Genomic DNA, 23,128 nt, shown 5'->3' on the forward strand with positions numbered 1-23,128 from the left:
TAAGAGGTGTACATGATATTTTATGCAAAACTATACTAGAATTAAATAGCTGGTGTGGTTCCGAAATTGCTAATTTCGAAAAATTTGTGAGAAAGATCACTCTAGATGTAAAAAAGGTCAGTGGTCCTGGAAAAAAGCCTTTTGTCCCCAGTGCATTGCGCATCCTGAATAAGGAAATAAATAAACTAGTGCGAATGCAATTTATAGGAAGATCAGGGGAACTAGCTAAGGAAATATCGAGGTTAAAAAGAAGGAGAACCAGATTAAGAAGGAGTCTAAAAAAGGAGAAGGAAGACTTAGTATGGATAAACTTGCGGGAGGCAGTTGTGCATGGCAAAACTAGAGAATTCTGGTCCATAGTCGGGAGGGGCTGTGGTACCAGAAGCAGTCTTCTTCCTATATCCATCTCTGAAGAGGTATGGTCCTCTTATGTTAGGAAGCTGTATGCAGGGAACAAAGATACGGCTTTAGATAGTGTATCTGAACTCCTATCTGAGGATCCGATCGACTATCCAACTGTGAAAACAATAGAAATGGCCATAAAGAATATGCATTTGTCGGGCGCAATGGGACCTGACGAACTTCCCATGACGGTTTTAAAGCAGGAACCTTTACTCTGGAGCAAGATTCTTTACCCAGTGTTTAAATCCTGCTTTGTTACTTAAACTGTCCCAGCCTCCTGGAAGGGAAGTATATTGATCCCTATTTTTAAGAAGGGATCTAGGGATTGTCCCATGAACTACCGTTTGATCGCTCTCCTAGACTCAGTTGGAAAGGTCTTTGCTAAATGTATTTTGGGCTTGCTTGAGAATTGGGTCGAGGAGAATAATATTCTACCATGTGAACAGACTGGTTTCCGTAAGGAACACGGTACATTGGACAATCTCACAACCCTCCATGTGATTACTGATAAATACTCACTTGTAAGAGGAGGAGTGGTGTTGGCAGCGTTTATTGATTTCTCCACAGCGTTCGATAAAGTCGATCGTCTAACGCTGTGGAGAAAACTAGCCGCCCTTGGTTTACCATTATATCTACTAGAGCTGTTACGAGCTCTTCATTCTGAAACATGGTGCAGTGTTCTCCAGGGGGGTGAGAGGGGACTTTCACACAAGATTCCCTCCCAGAATGGCCTTAAACAAGGATGTCTCCTGGCACCTCTATTGTTCTCACTTTACACTGCAGACCTTCCAGCTCATCTATCAGCGTGTGTGGGTATTGCTCCGGTGGTAGGTGGGACCCCGATTTCTTGTCTCATGTACGCTGACGACATTCTTGTTTTAGATCTAACTCCCAAAGGTCTTGCTAATCGGCTGCAAGCCTTACACGTTTTTGCTGATGTACACTGTATGAAGATTAATATATCTAAAAGCAAGATCATGTGTATTGCTGGAAAAAAGAAATGCCGTTCTGTAAATTTTGGATGGTTTATTGGTGGCCAAAAACTAGAGGTTGTTAAAACCTACACTTTTTTGGGTAAAATTATTGCCGCCAATCTGAGTGAGAGGCCCCATATCGAGCATTGCTCACGTAAAGCACTTGCCCACGGCAAAGGCTTAAATTCCCTTTATGCCGCTACTGGAAAGAGACACTTCGTTTGTCTTCTGGAAGTGTTTAGGGCTAAGATTCCTCCTACGTTACTGTATGGTATAGAACTTTTACAGTTGAAGCATTGGGAGTTCTGTAATAAAATTGAGGGGAAACTCCTAAGATCCCTATCCAGCTTTAATACCTCCTGCTCTTTGGCAGCATGTAGGCTGGATTTCGGCCTTAGGAGCAGCTGGGTTCAGGGACTATGTGCCCTGGTAAGATGGGTGGCCTGCTTGGCTAGAGCCGAATCAGGGACGATGAGGAATTGTTGGGCAACTTTAACGAGTTCTCACGTTTGGTAAGGAATTTCAGAAGAGCTGTGTCACTTTTAAAGTTAGATGAAAGTGTGTTATTCCTGTATTCATCGTCACAGCTAAAACTTGTGTTAAAACAGGCATCGTGGGAACTTTGCTATCAAATGGATAGGAACACAATACAAAGGAAAGGGGGTAGTAATCTTCTCCTTAATTCCTATACTATGAAGTTGGCCCAACCTTATGCCACATGGAATTTACCCCATGGTATTCGTCGATTATGGTTCTTGTTACGATACGATTTATTGCCCTTAAATTCACTTCTTTCTAAATGGCATGGAACCTCTCCCACGTGTAACTTCTGTAGCTTGAGTACTCAGAATTGTATCCATGTTATGTTAATCTGCCCTGCACTTCGTCCATTGCGTTTTAAATGGTTAAAATCGATATGTCTCCAATTGGGTATCTATGATGTTAATGCTTTTCTACGATTTCTATACTGTCCCCCAAATGAAATGTTTTGCTTCTATATTTTTAATTTTTTTAAAGGTTTTTTAGCTATTTATTAAGGCAATTTGGAGTGGTCTGACTTTGTGCCCTCATGTCATCGATTCTGTGGATAAAATCAGTTTTGTATGTGTGATGTATTTTATTTTTTTCTGTTTGTATTTGTTCTGAATTTTATGTGGCCCTTAACCAGAGCCAAACATAATAAAATAAATTGAATTGATTGTAGTAGCACAGCGAAAACACTGCCACATATATAATGGATCATTTACGGTTCACTGGTACCAAAATCGTGTCAGTACTACGATACCGAAAACACGGGTTCGGATCTTTACAGAACCTCAGACCGTCCTTTTGCCCTTACATAGGCAATAACTCACTCTATGTCAGAGTCTATCTCTATATTCGTTAAGTCACTGATATGGTGCTGGAGCATCATTCTATCTCGTAACGTCTCTCCCGAAACAGGCGGCCTTCTTACGCATGTTGCGGCACAGTGGCCACATAAGGCAGGACCACACTGAACAACGAGACAGCATGAGAATAGGAACACCAACACAACACCAATGATCATCAGAACCTTCCATCCCCACGCAGATAACAGATTCCAAAACCATCCCATCAGCGACCAATCACCTTTATCTACGTGAATAGAGTCAGCGATCTTGTGTAACTTAGAAATGGCCTCGTACACTGTTGGAGCATTATTAGGAATAAAAACACAGCAACTCGATTGGATCATCTTACATACTCCACCTCTATCTGCAAGTATTACGTCAAGAACCATACGGTTCTGCAACGTCATGAGGCGATCCGCCTGGAGCTCAGCTGTCAGGTTACTAAGGGCACCGGCAGTTTCAGTAATAGTGGATTCAACTACCCGTGTTAGTTGACGCAAGTTCCTACTATTGGCCATGGGCCCCCAGAACAGAAGGAAACCCTTAAAAAAATCTCCTGCTTCTTGGCCAGCAGTATCTTCTTTGTCGAAGACACCTCTCACAACTCTAGTCTTGTGATAATCCGGTGCAGCAGTGTATGTCGGAGGTAACAGTCGGGCAGTATAACAGGAGCCTGAAAAGTCAGCCGGCAGCCATGTATATGCTCTGTCTTGGCAGACAAAATAGATACCCTTAGCAGCTAAGAATGCAGGGGAAAACTGTGCTGGAAAAACGTACGTTTCAGTACAGTCACTCTTCCCTAGCCGAGCTCTCGGGTTCCTCCCATTCCCTTGCAAACAGACTTGACCTTGGTGGGGTACGACCCAAATCGGAGTCGAGCTCTTACGCTTGTTCTCACCCAAACTAATGCCATACTCCGTAGCATTCCAACCCATATAAACTCGCAACTCATCCTTGGGACCAAGCGGAGTGTCATTGATATCACTAACCATGTCAGTAATTCCCTTTACCAAGGCTCTATTAGCAGAGTTATACCTAGTGGAACGCGGAGGTCGCGGGGGATAGGTCTCAAGAGCATAAAGGAACATGGTCTGAAATGCCCAAAATGATCCATTATAACTAAAGGGCAGAACCAGATAGGGGATAACCTTGTCCATGGTATGTGGTATCAGACCGCACACCCAGCAGTTCGTTGTATTTACTACCAGTTGGTGTTGGTGCAAGAGCTGAATGAAAGTGTTATTTATAAACTCAGAGCGTCGAGCTTGCTCATGTGCAGGAAAAGGGTGAAAAGAATGAAGAGAAAACAATAATCGGAGAAACAGAAACATTGGGAGGTACTGTAGATGTAACCGGTGCAAGACTTAACTGGATACCGAAAACAATTCCGCCCACCAAAGTTATTAAAACAGTCAAAAATGTCAGAGCACATTGCATTATGAAACATTTGCTATGCAGAATTTTGTCTTGCGAGTATTGATAACGTTAACTCGTCACAGTTCAGGAAGCTCCATCTTCTACAGCCGTTCGCAATCGGATGATTTGTACCTGTTAAAAAATGCCTCTGTCTACCCTGGGAGTTCCCGAAATAAACAGAAGAAACCGACCTTGTGTCTGGTCCCCTGCAAGTTAAACTAGGCACACGTTACGACCCTACGGCAACCCAGATGGCAAGGTTAAGAAAACAAAAAATTCATGAGCAAAACTTCCTGACTGAAAAGAATATAGTAAGATCAATCAGTTTTCAAATAGACAAGTACTTATGCAATGTTATTGGTTCATAGAATGAGAACGCAAGTTGTAACGGAATTTTTCAGGTTGTGTCTGATCTTGAAACAACGGATTTGAAGATGCAGCAATGTTCAAATCCACAGGTGGCAAATGTTCACTTTGTGCAGTGCTCTGTTCAGGGTTCAAAGAAACAGTTCCTGGTGCGGTGTCAGAGTTCTGTGTTTCAGTTTGTCTGTCCGTTGTATACTCTGCATCGCTGAAAGGGACAAGCCTAGGAACAGGTTCGGTCTCGGAAACACCAATTCCCTGTCTAGCCCAACTGTCATAGGGGAGTATGAGAGGCACACGCTTCGTATGGGTAGCGTGCACCCAATTTTTCCTGCCGGCTAGGCGTACAGCAGTTTTTTGTAGCCAGGAGCACTTGAAAAGGACCAACAAATCTTGGCTGAAGGTTTCGGGTTCGTCCAAAATTCCTTACGAGAACAAAATCCCCGGGTTTCAGTGCGTGTCCTGGACCCTCTGGCGGCTTAGGCAAGGTTTCAAATACCTGTTGATGAATAAGACTCAATTTAGCAGTCAGGTCAAAAAGGTAATCAATCAACATTGGATATTCGATCCGATTGAATTCCTTGGGCCTCGGAACTCCCCAAACATTAGCAGGGCGACCAAACACAATCTCATATGGGCTAAGCCCTACTCGAGAGTGTACAGTCGCTCTGGTAGACAGTAAGGCCAAAGGCAGTGCATCTGGCCAAGATAAACCAGTGGAAGCTTGGATTTTAGCAAGTTTCAGCTTCAAGGTACCATTGTACCCCTCAACCAAACCTGCTGACTGTGGATGATTCGCACTGTAGAATTTTTGCTTAATTCCCAAACCTGCACACACACTTTGCATAACTTTCCCTACGAACTCACTTCCATTGTCCGACCATACAATCCATGGCATGCCGTACCTAGGGAAATATTCTTTGAGGAGGATTTTGGCAGTGGACAGGGCAGTGTTATCCTTTAACGGATAAGCTTCAATCCATCTCGAAAATGCACAGACTACCACTAGGACATATTTGAGCTTGTTACACCTGTCCATGTGAATAAAATCTAACTGGATCACTTCAAAGGGACAAGAAGGGGGAGTAAAATGACCAGCTGGGGTTGGGGTTCCCTTGCCAGGATTATGCATCAGGCATACCATGCAATTTTTCACCACTCTCTCCGCACACTTAGCAATCCCATCATTCTTCCATACGGGAGCTAACATCTTACTGATACCTTTCGTACTGATGTGCGCTATTCCATGAGCCATCGTAACCACCGCAAGTACATACGCATCAGGCAACATCCATCGCTGATGCTCTGACAAATCAATCCAACATCCATTTGAATCCAATTTACCCATTTTCTCCTTCCATGCATTCCTCTCACTTTCAGTAGCTTCATTCTGGATTGCCTTTACACTTTCAATCGTATTCTCGCACATCCCTGATTCAGCAATCCATCTTGCAGACATTGCGACATACATTCGACTCATCATATTCTTGGCCGTCTCCTTAGCGACCTCATCTGCGAATGCATTCCCACGACCAACGTCATCCGTAACCTTTCGAAGGGCACTGCATTTCACAATCGCCACTTCCTTTGGTAAGGTCAGAGATTCCAACAGGTCATTGACTAATTGTCCATGTTGGATCTTAGTCCCATGGGACGTAAAGAAACCTCTTTCCTTCCACAAACGACCGAAACTGTGTGCTACGCCGAAGGCATATTGACTATCAGTAAACACATTCACTCTCTTTCCCTCAGCTAAAACACACGCTCTCGTCAATGCAATTAATTCTGCAGCTTGGGCAGAATTCTGACTCACTCTTGCAGTCTCAACAATCGTGCTCAAAGTCGTAACTGCGTACGCACTAGTCACATCACCATTCTGGAGTTTAAAACAAGATTCGTCCACATACAAAATATCATCTGGATCTAGTAATGGAGTATCTTTTAAATCAATCCGTCCTTTTGTCTCTTCCTCAGTTCTGAAGCAACAATCATGGGGTTCCAAATCACTCGACTCCTGAGTAGTCGGCAACAGTGTTGCTGGATTCAATATGCTGCATCGCTTAATCTGAATGTGACTTGCCAAAAGCGTCAGCTCATAGCCTGATAGTCTAGCACTGGTGAGGTGCTGAGTTTTCGTTCGATTCATGAGTGTATCCACGGCATGTGGGACCATGACTACTAACATATTGTTCATGACCAATCCAGCAGACTGTCGAATGGACACTGCAGCTGCTGCTGTAGCTCTCAAACAACTTGGCAATGCTCTGGCTACCGGATCTAATGTCGATGAGAAATACGCACAAGGTCGTTGCTTGTCACCGAATTGTTGCGTCAAAACACTCAACGCGCAACCCTCTCTTTCGTGGACATATAGTGTAAACGGCTTACTGTAGTCAGGAGTACCCAACACAGGAGCTGAACACAACGCATCACGCAAATCAGAGAAGCTCTGCTGACATTCATCAGACCATGGCAAAGGACTCGGAACACCTTTTCCAGTCAGAGCCACCAATGGTTTTGCCATAAGAGAAAAATTTGGGATCCATTGTCTGCAATATGACGTAATACCCAAAAACGCACGCACTTCTCTCTGTGTGCTTGGTACAGTCATCTGCGAAATTGCTTTAATTCTTTCTGGGGTCAACCTTCTTCCCTCTTTTGACAAAAGATGACCTAAATAGGTCACTTCTTGGCAACAATATTGCAGTTTAGAAGGTGACACCTTGTGATGTAAGTCTGATAAATGATGCAGCAAAGAAATTGTAGCTGTTTTGCACGTTTCCTCGTCATCAGCAGCCACTAAGAGATCGTCTACATATTGGATAAGAGCAGCACCAGGAGGAAGTACAAAAGTATCTAAATGACTTTTTAATGCTTGGCTGTAAATCGAAGGGCTCTCACAATAGCCTTGTGGAGCGCGTTTGAATCTGAAGCTACGACCACCTAAGGAGAAACCAAAAATATCCCTACTGCCTTCGGCTATCGGAATGCTGAAGAAGGCATTCTTCAAGTCAATCACTGAAAACCACGTAGCTGAGGCAGGAATTAATGTAAGTAATGCAGTGATATCCGGGACCACAGGAAATTGCGGAACCACAATTTTATTAACCTCTCTAAGGTCAATCACTAATCTGTAGACTGGAGGTTTGGAAGGATCAGTGCGTTTCAAAATCGGCAAAACAGGACTGTTGCATACATTTCCTCTAGTTTCTTCTATCACATCTTTCTGTATCAAGTCCTGCACGATCAGTAAAAGCGCACATTCACCTTCATTTGAAATCCGATACTGTGGGATTTGTGGAAATCTAACATTCGCCTTCAAACTCACCACATAAGGAGGAATTTCCAAAAGACCTACATCGTTAGGACCAGTTGCCCAAAGGGTATCAGGGAGAGAACGCAGCTCCGGTGGGAGCTTATCCATTGACAAATACATTGGAGAGATCACTCTCTTACCCAACGTGAGCTGTACCCCTGAAGGAGAGCAGTACAATGTCGCATGCAGGCGTTTTAACAGATCTAGACCAAGCAGATTCTCATTACAACCAGTCGTTAGAATAAGGGGTGCTTCTAGATGACACGGTCCAACAGAAATGGACAAAGGACCAGAAACAGGGTTGTGAACAGGGGCGCCTGAGAATCCTACCGAAATGTTGGTTAAGCCAGACAAAGGTGCGCCAGGGAGTTTCGCATGCATATTTGAACTTTTTGCCGCACCAGTATCCAACAGAAACGGTTCACTCACACCTGATGTAGCTACTGCGACATAAGGTCCACTCTGATCGACTGGAACTGATACTACTCCCTCTCTTTGCCTATGGCTGTCCTAGTACTCACTTTGCTGTACTTCTCCATTACCCTCATAATAATCTTCAACATGATATTGTTGAGATCTACCTGATGGCACATTCTGCTGATCAAAATAATTAGAGGAACAATCAGTCTGTGGAGGCACAGCACCGCGTCCTCTGCCTCTAGGAGCTTGCATGAAACCACCACGGCCTCTCGGAGCGGGGACACCGCTAGTTTGTGGATGCAGAACTGGACACTCATTCTTATAATGACCCTCCTTTTTACAATAGGCACACTGATTCCATGCTAACTGTTGTCGTGGAATACTATAATCAAGCCTTTGGGACATTCCTTGCTGGAACTGTGGCTGTTGCTGAAACTGGGGTCGCTGCTGTGAATCTGACTGATTCGAGCGAGGCGGATACGCCTGTTGCAAAAGAACTTTAGTTTTCAAGTCTTTCGTCTTCTTCTCTGACTTTTCCTGCTCTTCTTTTTCTCTATTTTCGTAATACTGAGCAGTTGCAAGTATCTGTGCTGTCGTCGATACCGCCCATGCACTCTCAGAATCCTTCAACTTATTACTTAATTCAGGCAATAAATTAAACACAAACTTGTCGACAAACAATCTCTGGCCTCCCTCAGTACTCATATCTTGACCACTGTGGTCTACGAAAGTCTCTTCAAATCTGGTGAAGAAATCAGAGACACTTTCATCCTTCTTTTGCTTGAATGCTGATAATTTATCCCAGTTGACACGTAACGCGGGCATCAGAGTTTTCATCAGATTGATTATTCTGCCAGGCAAAGCAGCGATCAGGGGCTCAGGTTTAGCACCACCAATTTGTTGTGCATCTGCCGCTACAATAGCTGGCCAATCACCTCCTAAGGCAACTTGATGATCCTCATGGCGAATTTTGGCCCAAATAGGCTGTGGCACTACATTGCCGAAAAGCATCTCAATGTCTGCCAAATTCATGACACAAGCTTGAACTGTCTGGGTCAACTCTTTATAATAACCAGCAGGATTCTTACGCGGGTCTGGCAATGTCTGTTTTACTGCTAAAACTTCAGCCCGTTTCCACGGAATGTGTATCCACACTCTCTGAAACTGTGCTGGAGCTGCTTGAATACCAAGATTCGCATTAGCTTGAACTGCTTCGCGCCATATCGGCGGAACTTCCCTCATCGGATACTGACCTCGCTTCTTCCTAGTAATCGGAGAACCATCTGAGTCCCTTGGTGATCGAAGAGGAGAATCAAACCGGTATGCTGAAATCAGTTCTATCGCTTCCTTTACGTCCGGACCCACTATCATTCCTGCAGCGAATCTTTGCTGAGTATATATCAAATCAGCGGGAACTGAATCCAAGTAATCATCATCCCATTCCTCACGCAAAAGGGAACACATCACATCAAATACGTATCGCTGAGTTGGCTCATTCCATTGCATAAACGTATCCAACACCTTTTGTGCATCGTATTTCACAGTTTTCGAAACCCACCTAAGAGCTGTCGAATCTAACATTTCTCGTTCCTGGGGACCAGGAAGCTGACTACGTCTCTATGTAGAGTCAGAAACGGGGGTCTTAATTAAAGACCTGTACAAAGGGGTTAAAATATTAGTTACAGAGTCAGTTATTTTCCGACGAACAGAAAGCGGAGTCAGAATGTTTACAGAGGTCGGGGACAAGGAAGCTGGAGCAGATGAAATTGTAAGGGTAGGAGCAGTGGGCAAAGTAGTTTGCGAAACAACAGGCACAGGCGGAATAGGCAACCCAGGAAGAGGGGGTGCTGGAGGAACATTAACCACAGGAAGGACAGGAGCTTGGATCAAAAGAGGAGGAACAACTATTCCAGGCTGACCAACAGCCGGTTGTACAACAGGTGGCAACTGTGGTGCCGTAACACCCTGTGCATACGGTGGAGGTGATCTCAAAAGATAAGACAACAGGGGATCCTTTTCGGGGTCCTCTGCTGGCTTAGCAGGACACGATGGCAAGGCAGGGTAGCACTTGTCAATCGCCAAATTATGCTCTCTATTCGCTACCTCTATTGCTTTTTCAGTCTCGTTGACATGCAACTGCCTAGCAGACTGCATTAAAGTAAAACTTTTCTCTTTCTGTTCCTTTTTCATTTTTCTTATTTCTCTCTGTCTGGCTTCCTTACGCCAACAACGAAAAGAATCAAACATTGCCGGCCGGGCTTTCTTCTTAAATAATTTCACTTCCAGGTTATCTAGAATTTCAGTTTCGAAGCTACCATGTGGTGGCCAACTAAGGACACCATCTTTCCTGGTGTATCGGACCCACACTTCATTGTAAGTGATAGGACCCACACCATGTTTACAGTAGAGCTCATACGTTGGAGTTCCAATCGGAGGAACCGGACACGAGTCCTCCAACCGGGAATCCCTGTTGCAACTTAACCAGGACAGGAAACAATTACTACGACTAGCCATTACAAATTAAGGACAATATTCTAACCAAATGTGCAAAGAACTTAGGCCTACCAAGAGCATCCAAATGAACCAATACCAAAAACCAAAGATTATCTTTGGCAAGAGCAACCAGTGATAATCTACAAAAGCAACCAAGAGTATCCAAAACAAGCGTATCCAGAAAACAAAAGGATTATCCGTACAACAGCGACCAATGATAAATCCTTACAAGAACAACCAAGAGCAACCAAGAGCAACCAAACTGGGTGCGACCCACTTAATACTTAACTGAAATGTCGAAGACGTCACCAAGGAGAACCCGTCTACGTCTCGCCGTACTAAGGTCTGCACCTGAGGTCCAAGACAGGGCGACAGTCAGGGCAGCGGTCCTCTGTAGCCGTCTGGGAACGGGAACCCTCGTGGAAGAGATCGTCGGGCCACTTTTACCACATGCAGGGATCGATGAAGCGGGGTACCTCCCTCCGGAATCTTCACACGAAGCTCCTCGAAATCTTCAGACTTTGGACCGGTACCAGTTGATGTCGCCCCGCGTTGGGCGCCAAATGAGGTTCTGGACTTTTTAGAGTCCAGAGGTGTCAGGGAAACAACACCCAAAAGACCCCTGAGTTCCTTCCTGTCTCGGTGCACAAATAAACAGAGACACAGGCTTCTCGATGGTGGCGTCAGAGACCAAGGTTTATTTACTGCAGGGATACAGAAGTCACAGGAACCACACAAAGGCAGATTCTAGGAGACTGTTCAAATTGTACAGAGTGGGTCGCTCCTTATATACATGGAAAATGACTTTAGGCAACATTGTTAAAATATCTTCCATGCCTAGCCCGGTATCCCAAACAAAACAATAAACATATACCAACGATAATTATTTGCAAGTTTCCAGTATTCGATCAAGTCTTCATGTCAGTTTTCTATTCATAGATCGATCCGCCTCATCGTAAAAAATGTTTCCTCCCCATAGTAAAAGCCCAGAAGGAAAGGAGCAGAGCCAGGTGTAGAAGATAGAAAAGCAGGATAAGAGATGCTTGTGGGTCATAAAACGGGCACGGCTACTGTCTTCGGCCTCCTAATCGTGATCAGGCCAACGAACACGAGAACCAGTATAACAGGACTGGCTTCAGGCAAGGGAGGCAGCTTCTGCCAAGTCACGCAGCATCAGCCTTCCTGAACTAAAGCCTACGTGTCCCTAACAAGGTGATTCAGCTGGGGTCAACGTTCGTCCATTGGCTATGTGAGGGCAAGAGACAAAATGGACGCCGTATCTAAAATGGATGCCGTGTGTTTTCAACAGAATGCCCTATTTCTCAGTGTATCCGTGCTAGTAGCACAGCGAAAACACTGCCACATATATAATGGATCATTTACGGTTCACTGGTACCAAAATCGTGTCAGTACTACGATACCGAAAACACGGGTTCGGATCGCTACAGAACCTCACAGGGGAGCGGCATAAGACGTGATGGAGATGGGTTCCCATATTTAGATAGATCGCCTAATCGTTGGCTCAGACGTGAATTATTCAAATTAAGAATTGGTATTAATCCATGGACAATAAATGAGAGAATAAAAATGGAAATGAGGAAATATGATAGGAAATGTGCATGTATGTTGGGTATAAAATGCGGTATCTTGCACATACTAGTGGATTGTTTGAAATTTTTACCACTGGGGAAATTATTGCTATGTCCAACCTTTGTAAAATATGAAATAATGTGCCACGCCCAAGCCATAGAACGTCTTGTTGATATGTGTAATCTCAATATTGCAATAGCTATTGGAAGGTACATGCCAGCAGTAACAAAGTTCTATACGGAGAAGTGAGATGAACAGTGGCAAGCTATGATGGAAATAAGGAATAATGGGAAAGGGGTAGGATCTTAGCTTGATTCTGGCAAAAGAATTTTAGATAGGATAACTTCTATAGAAATGTTCAAGCTATTTATCCTGTTATTGAGTAAGTAAAGAAGTGGTGTGATTATAAGTCGTATATAATATGGGGTATGTGCAATGAAGTGTTATAAAAAAAACTTTTGCTCTTTTTTTTAAGGATTTTCTGTTTTTATAATGATTGATGAAATTATTTATGATATTAGAGTTGTATAAAATGTGATTGTTTTGTGTTGTTTAAAGACCAATAGTCTAAATAAACATTATCTTGACTAAATGTAGGCCACAAACACCCATTTATCAAAAAAGTGAAACACTATTGCTTGCCTCCAGTCCAAAGCCTAGAGTGCTCTTGTCTTAACAGCCCCAGGGGTCTGAGATAGATGCAGAAACAGGTAGACTAAGCCAGATTCAAAGGCAGACAGGCACACTCTCACAGAAGCACACACTCTTAAACACATTCTCTCTCTCTCTCACACACACACACTCACTCTCTCTCTCTCTCTCTCTCTCTCTCTCTCTCCACATAGACAATGCATGGAACAGAGGATTTTTCAGCAACAAGAGGGTGTGGAATGTTGGTAGTCACCCGAGAAGGAATCCAGGTGCTTGGGCATCTGTGTAGGTTTGTGTCCCCAAAGTTCTTCTTATACAAAGAGCCAGGTTTTCAGCTCAAGAAGGGAGGAGGAGGCTCTGATGTGTCGAGGGAGGTCGTTCCATGTCTTGGGTGCAGTGTAGGAGAATGAGCGACCTCCAGTTTTGCTTTTGCGAATGCTGAGAATTGTGAGAGGGAGGCAGAACGTAGGTGTCTGGGTGGTTGGTGAAAATGTTAGTGTTCTGGTATTCCGGTACGATGTTGTGTAGGGTTTTGTGTGCATGAGAAGTCTAAATTAACTGCGCTTGGGAATGGGGAGCCAGTGAAGCTTCCTAATGTTAGGTGTGGTGAGATGTGAGAGATCAAATATGAGTCTTCCAGCTTTATTTTGGAGGGTCTGGAGTCTTTATAGAAGTTGTTGAGAGATTCTGGTGTAGAGTGTTTCAGTAGTCCAGCCTACGGGGGATGAGTGCTTGCGTGACGATCTATCTGGGGCCGTATTATGCACTGTGATTATTTGCGCCCGGCGCACCTTTTAAAAGGGGCATCAGGCGCAAACAATTACATTGCACCCTATTATGTTGTATGTGCTGCTCTGGGGGCAGCCGCGACCTCGTGCTGCCCTGGGGCCAGTGCATTCATGTGCAAACACGGAGCAGCTGCTCCGTGTTTTCACAGTGCAGGCGGCACCTGCCTGCACTTTTACACGGGAATAGAGCTCCCCTTGCAAGCGGGTGCAGTCATTGACTGCACATGCCTGCAGGGGGATGTCTGGGGGGTCCATGGGACCCCCTCTAGCCACTGCAGAGGGCTGCTGTCAGGAGGCGCACTGCCAGTGTGCCACCTTTTAAATGGCGCACTGTCAGTGCACCGCCTGAGGGCTCATTTGACTCTGCTCCCGCTTTGGTAATACGGCGCGGACGCAGAGTCAAAGGAATTCCCTCATTTGCATAGGGCAAGCTCCTATGCAAATGAGGGAACACCCTCTGAAGGTAGCGCTGACGCTTTCTGTGCGCCAGCGCTATCGGTATTATAGAAGGGGACACACAAGCGTGGTTGTTTTGTCCGTCAGGGAAAAGATGAGTTGTGTGTGATCGCTGTAGGAAAAGACGGTGATGATGTTGGCGAGTAGTGTCTTGTACATGTTGAAAAGGGTGAGGCTGAGGGACTCTGCATATTATTTTCTCGGTCTCTGTTTTGTTTGTTTAAATACAGTAACCCAGGTCAATTACAAGGCTTTCTGAGTAACTGTTTCTTTAAACTTCTTTAAAAAGTCTGTACAGATCTCATAGGATTCGTTTTTCTACTCTTCCTAGGATTTGGCTCTGCAGACTCCTTCTTAGCTCCAGAGAGCGGCTAGAGCTCCACCTCCAATGTCCCCAGATTAAAGGTAAGTGTCATTTTAACACAGGTCAAATAAATAAAAATCTCGATTATTGGAGAGCCAATGGATCTATTGCTGTTCTTCCCAACTATATCTTCTCCAGCCTGTTCTGCTTTCTGTGGTCTGCCTGAATTTCTTTCTGTTTGTTTCTCCTGTTTTATCCTTTCTTCTATGTTTCTTAGCCCTTCACACTTTCTTACCCTTCACAAAAATAAGGCACTTAGTTTGGCCATCAAGACTTGCTTCTATAAGAAAAGAAACACAGGAGACTTCAGGGTCATATGCACGATTGTCATGGTTTTGACCCCGGTGGTCCTCCTTGGACTCCGCACCACGCTCCATGCCTGTACTCTTCCCTACCTGTTCATTCCCCGAACTACCTCAGTTGCGCACCTGGTCAGCCACAGTCCACATCAGAACCATGGTGGGGCCACAGTGTTTCCAGGTGGAGTGCAGGCTTCCATCTCTGTCATTTGTCTGTATTTGAGGTCTGCTTCTTTGCTTCCTGGTGGTCCTCCCTCTAACAGATCTCCTCAGTTTCGAATTCTCCTGGCTGACAGATGTGCTGGAGCTCCTCTGTGTTCCCTGTGCAGCCGTTTATCCTCCTTCGTGAGTCGACGCCTTGTTGGTGGTCCTCCGCTTCCCAGGTCTGGGGTTCAAAGATTACCAGCATGAGAGAACCTTTTTTTAGTCCTTTGTTGGTTTTCGTCTCCATGTCATTCATCTGTATTCTTTTTTCTGTCTTCTAATTTTTCCTTCTTTCCCTGTTTGTCAGTCTTTATGCTAGTCCTCCGTTTTCCTCTCTTCTTCCTATGCAAGTCTTCGTCTACTTTCACCATTGTTGAGACTCCTCCTCCTTAGGTAAGTACTCCCATCCAGCTTATTTTTTTGTAATGTGCAAAACTGCTAAATCATACATTGGTCTGTTAGCTCTCTGTAACCAAAAATACAACACTATAGTTATTATTATTAATATTATTATTTATATGGCGCACAAATCATCCCCAAAGGGATCTCTCGGCGCCTGGGATGCAGACAGCGATGTAAAGAGTCAATACACTAGAATAGCCAGGTTTTTAATTTTTTCTTAAAGGCCATAAATGTAGGACATAACCGCAGATCTTCTGGTAGTGCGTTCCAGTATTTAGGGGCAACATGAGAGAAAGCACATCCACCCATCTTGGCCTTTTTAATTCTAGGAATTTGGAAGAACTTATGTCCACTAGATCTTAGCTGACGGGTTGAAGTCTTCACTCTCAAGCCTACTAGCAAGACGTAATTAAAACCACATGTTGAAACACGAGCACAAATTCAACCCACAAGCTGGATTCTAGTTTTGGGTTTGTTTTACTCTTGACACTCAAAAAACATGAAACCAATATATAGACATTTTCATTAACACTGAGATTAATGACTCCATATTTCAGACCCTGAGCGAACTACGAATGGTTTACATTGCCTGGACACACATGTACTTTTCTTTCTGCAAATCTAGGCCAAGAGTTAATTTCCAACAAATGACTCCCCACAGCTCAGAAGCTCTCTGGGGGACACAAAAGCTATTTATTTTCTAAATTGTCATACTTTACTCTATAAGCTCCCCGTACTCAAAAAATATGATGCTCTGCTTCACTATCCACGCTGTTAGCAAGGCATAATGAAGCCCAAAAATCATATTGAACCCACACTTAAATCAACAAGAGGCCTAGGGTAGATTGTAGGTAAATCTATTTTACCGACTCATAAATACCGAATTTTACCGATTCGGTATTTATGAATCGGTAAAATAGAAGTACTGATATGTAGGTAAATCCAGATGTGGATTTACCGAATCGGAAATATTCGGTATTTACCGATTCGGTAAATACCGACCGGTAATGCCCATTCATTCCTATGGGCTTTGAAGCCCATAGGAATGAATGGGCATTACCGAATCGGTATTTACCGAATCGGTCAATACCGAATTTCACAAGGGTGCAGGGGGTGTCACTTTGACACCCTCTAGCACCCCTAAAACAGGTTCGGGTGCCATGTGGCAGGCATACATGCCCTAAGGGCAGGTCTGCCTGTCATATGGCACAGGTGTGCATGCACACCGGAATCGGTATTTTACCATCAAATTGAATTTGATGGTAAAATACCGATTCGGTAAGGCTTGTGGGACTCAGTAGAGTCCCACCTACATCTCAAAATGACCGAATCGGTAAAAATACAGATTCGGTAATTTACAGAATCGGTAAATTTACCGATTCTGTAATTATTTGCCCCTACATCTCAAATTCCTTTTACCGGTCGGTAAAGGCCGAATTCGGCCGTTACCGACCGGTAAAAGCCTGCCTACATCTGGCCCCAAATGTCAAAAGCCTAACCCGAGGTGCACCTATACATCTTTTTTATGCAACAGTCATTTCATGCCACCAGTTCTGGTCTCTTAAACAACACGTTCACTCCATCAGCCAGGCCACAGAGTGTTCGGTGCTGGGCTTTGCTTTCACTCTGACAATTCCAAGTCTGCAAGGAATCAGGCAGATACTTAGGCAGTGGATTATGAGCTGAGGGTCATTTGTCTCTATGTGGATGCTGTGCTTGGAATGTTCATCAGGCAGATACTTAGGTGGTGGATTGTCAGCTGGGGGTCATTTGTCTCTAGGTGGATGCTGTGCTCGGAATGTTCAGCAGGCTGCTTGGTTCTGGAATCCAAAATAGTTTCCCAAAAATTCATAATATTACTTTAAACTACTTGCTGTCAGAGGTATCTCATACATTCCCTAACCTACTATAATCTCGCCAAAAGTGAGGAGCGCAAATGGAGAAAGTAATCGGGCCTTTTATTGTGAAATATTATTTTCTCTGATATTCTTCTTTAAAGTTGACATAGAATTCAGACATAAATATCTGTTTAGGGACAAACGGATAGGAGTAAAATCAAATGGAGTCTCTTTTGGTAGCAATATTACTAGTCAGTGCCAACCACTCTTATTTTATTAATCTGAGTTGACACTTGGGGTGTAGCAGTCTTCAATGTTCACTTGGTCATAGTGTCTACTGCAGATGTGCCAATAATAGAACATTTAGTAATTTGGTCTTTGTAGAGGAAACATTCCAGTTAAAATGTAGTCATACATTTATTGCAGCCACTCAATACCTCCCTCCTGTGGTTGATCTGTATGAAATACTATGTAGATCAGAACGTTTATAGTTTCCGGCAAACATACTCTAAACCAAAGTTCCAGTAGTATGTTACCTGAGTTTTGTATTGAGAAGTGACCATGGCACATGTCTGAGTATATAAGAACAATGGTTCTGGTGGGGGGGAAAGCATACATTTCATATAATCACTTTTGTCAATACCACTAGAGGAAGTGTATCTCTGTCTAAGTTTCTTTACATAAACAAATTGTTAAGAACACACACTGTGTCATGTTGCTTTGGTGTATTCAGTACAGTTATATCAAAATGACACAGGCCACACATGGGCCTCGTTTTATGTTCCTTTGGTATATTCAATACAAACAGATCAAAATGTCGTTAGTTAAACAGAAAAGGCTTCTTCTAATATAACGTGAAAAATACGGAGGGATTGAAATCAGTGGATTTCTTGAAAATCCGGCTCTTCTTGATAGAGCTCAAAAATCTTTCCTCCTGCTTTTTTGTAGAGAAATTGTAGAATAGACGATTAGTAAGCCTCCTACGATGGCCCTCTGAGGCCGGTGATAGCATGATTCCCCAACTATCGGGACCGAGAGCTTATTCTTTGTAAGACTAGAGCAAAAGGGGAGACACTATTTGACTCCCCTAGAATAATGGTATTCTCAGATTATACCACCATTGGTCAGAAACAACAAAAACCTACAACCTCATAAAGAAACAAGCATTTACAATGCAATAGGTCTCGCAGCATTAAAGTTTGAGTTATTGACATTGTGTATGACAATGCCAATATTTTTTAACTTTTGCAAATGTGACACCTATAGCATTTCTATTGCAATTTGTGTTGTATTTACGTGACTTAGATGTATTGATACATCCTGTTGGTCATGTAGAAATATATCTTCAAAGGCACTGGCAGTAACATCTCTAAAACTAGAATAATGAAGAGTCCACTATCAGCCAGGTTACCCAGCCAATAAGGTAATTAAATGATATCCAGTTGTATTTGTATTTCTGACATTTTTGTAAAGTGAGTTAAGGTCTCAGATAAGATAGGTGTGGTATTTAAACAAGGTATGAGTATTTATAATCAAGTAATACTTTTGAAGTCGAAAAAGTATCCAACCTGAATGCTGGTTATTGTTCTGCTACACTGAGTCCATAAAGTGCTCCACTGATGCAGATAGCTACCTGTCATTGGGCCGGATCTAACAGCATTGTGGCAGGAGTTTCTGAGTATACAGCAACATCCTCTCAGTGCAGTTGTAGATAGTATGTCAGATTATGGCTCTGGCTTGTTATTGAGTTCTGCAGTACCTTTTCCTGTCCTAAAATGTAATTCCGCATGGCTGAATTACATGCAAGAAGAACTTGAAAGCAATGATTCCGAAATCTTCTGTGGACTGTCAGGAGCATTTAAATAGGTCACTCGTGAGTGCCCAGAAGCCAATGTGTAGCAGGATGGAGATGACACTTCCGTGTTGCAGGGTTTGGGTCAACTCGTTTCATGCTTTCACTAGGCAGAAGGAAGAATGAGCAGCTGATGTGAAGGACATGACCTACAGGTTTATAAAGAGATCCAAGGTTATTCTGTAACCGAGAACCTCCTGCTCAGGTGCGCACGGCAGCATGTTGGTGTCTGTTGCTCATGGGAAAAATTATAGATCAAGCTGTGGGTTTTTTTTTCACGGCGGCGGCGCACTAAATAACAAAACCATCGCTGACAACATATGTGAGATAGACATCACCCGACACTGCGTCACAGGTAATGACGGCCTAGGCGTTTCTCCAGCTGAAGGGATGAAGAGGGTTGATTGAAGATGAAAAATATGCCACAAAAAGCCGCTCCCACCAAAATAAACCGGAAAGGGAAGAGACGAACAAATGGCATATCGATTAATAATAAAAATTATGACAGTGGGATACTCTAGCTGTGAGGGCTCAACCCAAGGCACACTGCTCCAGTTATGGCTAAGAGGACGTTTACCAGAAAGCAGTATTTGGCCCTTCACATACACATACTTCGAGACCAGCCGCTTTTAGCATTTCAACCCCGTAGATTAAATAAACAAGGAGTGTCGTTGGAAGCGGAAGGAGCCGCGGTGTTTATTTTATATTATTTAATGCGAGTTGATATAGCGCTAACATTACCAGAAGGTGTCAAGTCATTTTTTGGGCATACGCAATACCAGCAGCGGAGCAGACTCTCACGAGCCCCTCTGCTTCCTCTTGTCTCAGAGAGGCGGGACTTCCGGCTTCGGAAGCCCGCGCACGCGCCCGCGGAGAGAAGCCGCGCCTACGGAGAGAAGCAGTGCTGGTGACGCGGGGCTCCCATGCCCGAGGGAGAGCCCCGCGGTGGCGGCTGAAGACCGGAGTGGCGGTAAGTGGGCGGGGGGGCGCTTGGTACACTTGTGTGTGTGTGCGCGTGTGTGTGGCGTGTGTGTATGCGACAGCGGGGGTGGGTTCTCTGAATGTGTGGGTGCGTGCGTGCATGGGCGCTCGTGTGTGTGTCTCTGAGTATGCGCATGCGTGTGGGGTGTTGGAGCTTCCCAGGAGACAGCAGCTGAGCGCGTTCTTGTGCGCGTGGCCCGCGGAAATCGCCTCCTTCAACAGGCAATGCGCGCGGCCAGGTGCTGTCTCCTGGGAAGCACAGTCAGTAACAAAAGATCTCCTGGCGGACACAGCGCTGACGCGCTGTTACGCCACGAGACCTAAAAACTGAGGCCCTTGGGACAAAAAAATATGCTTCTGTGCCCTGTCAAAGTGAAGGTGATATTCCAGGTCAAAATGTCTTTGAAATACCAGTAGATGCCTTGACATGGTTTGAGGAAAGACGTCGGCTGCAGAATGACACTGCTTGTAGTAGAGTGCAGGTCTCCTCTGGCACCCAGACTATGAGGGCCAAAGAGCGTCAAACTCGTCCCAGATGGTGGGCTAACCCGGAGACGAATGGGGTGATCACGCACCCTAGGCCCCAAGATCTACCTAGAACAGATGACGCCTTAGATGTCGATGAAGACTCCAGGACAGAAGACCAGAAGAGGCGTAGAGAAAAACAGATTCCAAGAAGTTAAGAGACGAGAAGGAAGATCACCTAACATAATTACAGGCTAACCGTACCGCATCACGAGATGACTGGTCATGGACATAAATGGAACACAGCTGAACGGTGTACACCACTTGCTGACAATAAAACTGACTTGATTAGTGGATGTACTTGAAAGAAGAGTCCTCCTGGCTCTTAAGACGCTAGCAAGCCAGCAAAAGAGATGGGTCACTTGGTATTGGTTGAAACAACCTCTTCTCCCCATCACCTGTAAGTAGTGTAGAGGAGGGAGCACTGGAAAGACTTACACCAGAGTGGAGCTCTTTATCAGATTTGTATTGGGGTGATGTTTAAATTGTTGCAGTTTAGATAAGTGTACTAAGGATGGGAGTGGGCAACAGACCTTTGGGCAACAGACCTCTCCGATGCATCCTCCTCAACACCCGCTCCGCCCGTAAGCACGCCATCGAACTCTGAGACCTCCTAGACTCAACCACCCCTGACGTCACCTTCCTGATGGAGACCTGGCTGAACACCACCTCGGCTCCAGACATCGCCATAGCCATCCCTGAAGGCTACAAGATCTCCCACAGAGACCGCAGCAACAGAGTGGGAGGGGGAATCGCCATCATCCACAAGGACACTCTCAGAGTCTCAACCAACAACGATGACTCCCTTACCACCGCCGAGCACTTCCAGATCCACACCGACCCCAACACCACCCTAAAAGAAGACAGACGTGAAGGGTCACAAGAAGCAAGAACAGAAGATCTAGCAACTGACTTGGCGCCAACCTTGCCAGCCTGTCTGCTGACTACGACAACTGCGCCAAAAGACGACTTGTCCAGCAGCTGCTGTGTCTCCAAAGCCTGGGAGAACTGCCAGTACTTCGCCCAAGAACCAGGAACTCCAGTGGAACAGCAGAGTTGCACCCCTGCAGCTTGCAGGTACCAAGAAAGACCTGTGAGGTTCCAAGACCACGAAAACCCAACTCTTGAAAGCTCCACTGCACCCCAGCCATCTAACCCGAACTGAAGTGGGCCAATATGCCCTCCAGAGTTGTAGCTCACCTTGGGTTTCTCCGCTGTGGACTTCTCTACGCCGCCTGCAGCCTCTGTTTGCTGGCCTTCCTCTACCTCAATCTCTCACAGTGACAAAACCCAACGCCTAAGGACACCTCTGCACTCGTCACTCGTGGAGAAGAGGACCAAAGGTGTCCCCATGTTCCTGAGCATTGTGGGGCCTGAGCCCACTGTTGGTTCTGCCCGACTGGCCTCCCAGTCCAATCCTGCAGGCTCTTTTCTTGCAAAGCAATTCTCATAGACTAACATTGGATACACAGCACTGTATGCACCACTGCACCTGGTCGCCCTAGTGCCGCTGGAGGTGCCCTGCTGCTTCTGCCTTGGACATTGCCCCATACTCACCTTAAGTCCAGTAGATTGGTCTTGTATGCCGCTGTACTCTAGCTGAATGCTGTATTTGCTTTCCATCCCATAGGATAACATTGCAACCTGGTTGCATTATGCAAACCTGGCACAAGGCATTTTGGTGGTTTATACTTTCTGAAGCAAATCGCGATTTTCATTGAAAATTTAGGTGAAGTGATGAAAAGTAGCACTCTGCTGTACTTTGCTTCAAGTGGTTGTTCCACGGGTGGTAACTGGGGAGTGTCATGCAACCACCCATGAGGTTTGACACACAATCTACTCTATTAGAGAAATATTCACGCCAAAACATTATACTTACTTGAGGCAGGCTTAAAAATAGTTTTAATTTCTACATATTTTTTAAACTTTGAATTTGTGTGGTGTTATACAGCACACATACAAATTGGGAAAAATATTAAAGTTTACTTTTTGAACTGGAAAGCTCTCTTATCAGTATAAAACTCTCACCAGTGCTATAACTGTAAAGGGATGGAACTTGTAAAATAGGTTTTGTTTGAACTTTTCATGATACTCAGCAGCTATCCAGAAGACAGTCCTGATTCAGTTGACTGAAGTTGCTAATTTCACACCCATCACAATGGTCACACCCTGCCTTTAGGCACATTTTTGTGGTTGTTGCTAGCACAGTCTGAAGAGTTCAAGACACCATTTTCCGATTGCATCTGTTTACCTCCAACTGCAATTTTATGACATATGGAAAGTTTTTCTGTCTTGAGTAGAAGAGGTTTGATAATCTTGGCAATGGGTGTATAACTTTAATAGTCATGCGAGCAGCTTCATCCACCCATGGTACCGGTCTTTGCAGGTAAAAACAGAAATCAGGCTTCTCCTACCTACCCT

General features: G+C 44.6%; 1 protein-coding gene across 1 annotated transcript in view; it reads left to right on the forward strand.

Annotated features, from left to right (window-relative positions):
• The window catches only part of LOC144772289 (uncharacterized), a 92,510-nt gene that overhangs the window by 11,869 nt on the left and 57,513 nt on the right, over positions 1–23,128 (forward strand). Inside the window, exon 2 of the mRNA XM_078656518.1 lies at positions 14,574–14,647. The gene's annotated coding sequence lies outside the window, so the exon portion shown is untranslated. The remainder of the gene's footprint in view (positions 1–14,573; positions 14,648–23,128) is intronic.

This window comes from Lissotriton helveticus, chromosome 8, assembly GCF_964261635.1.
Source record: "Lissotriton helveticus chromosome 8, aLisHel1.1, whole genome shotgun sequence".
NCBI lineage: Eukaryota > Metazoa > Chordata > Amphibia > Caudata > Salamandridae > Lissotriton > Lissotriton helveticus.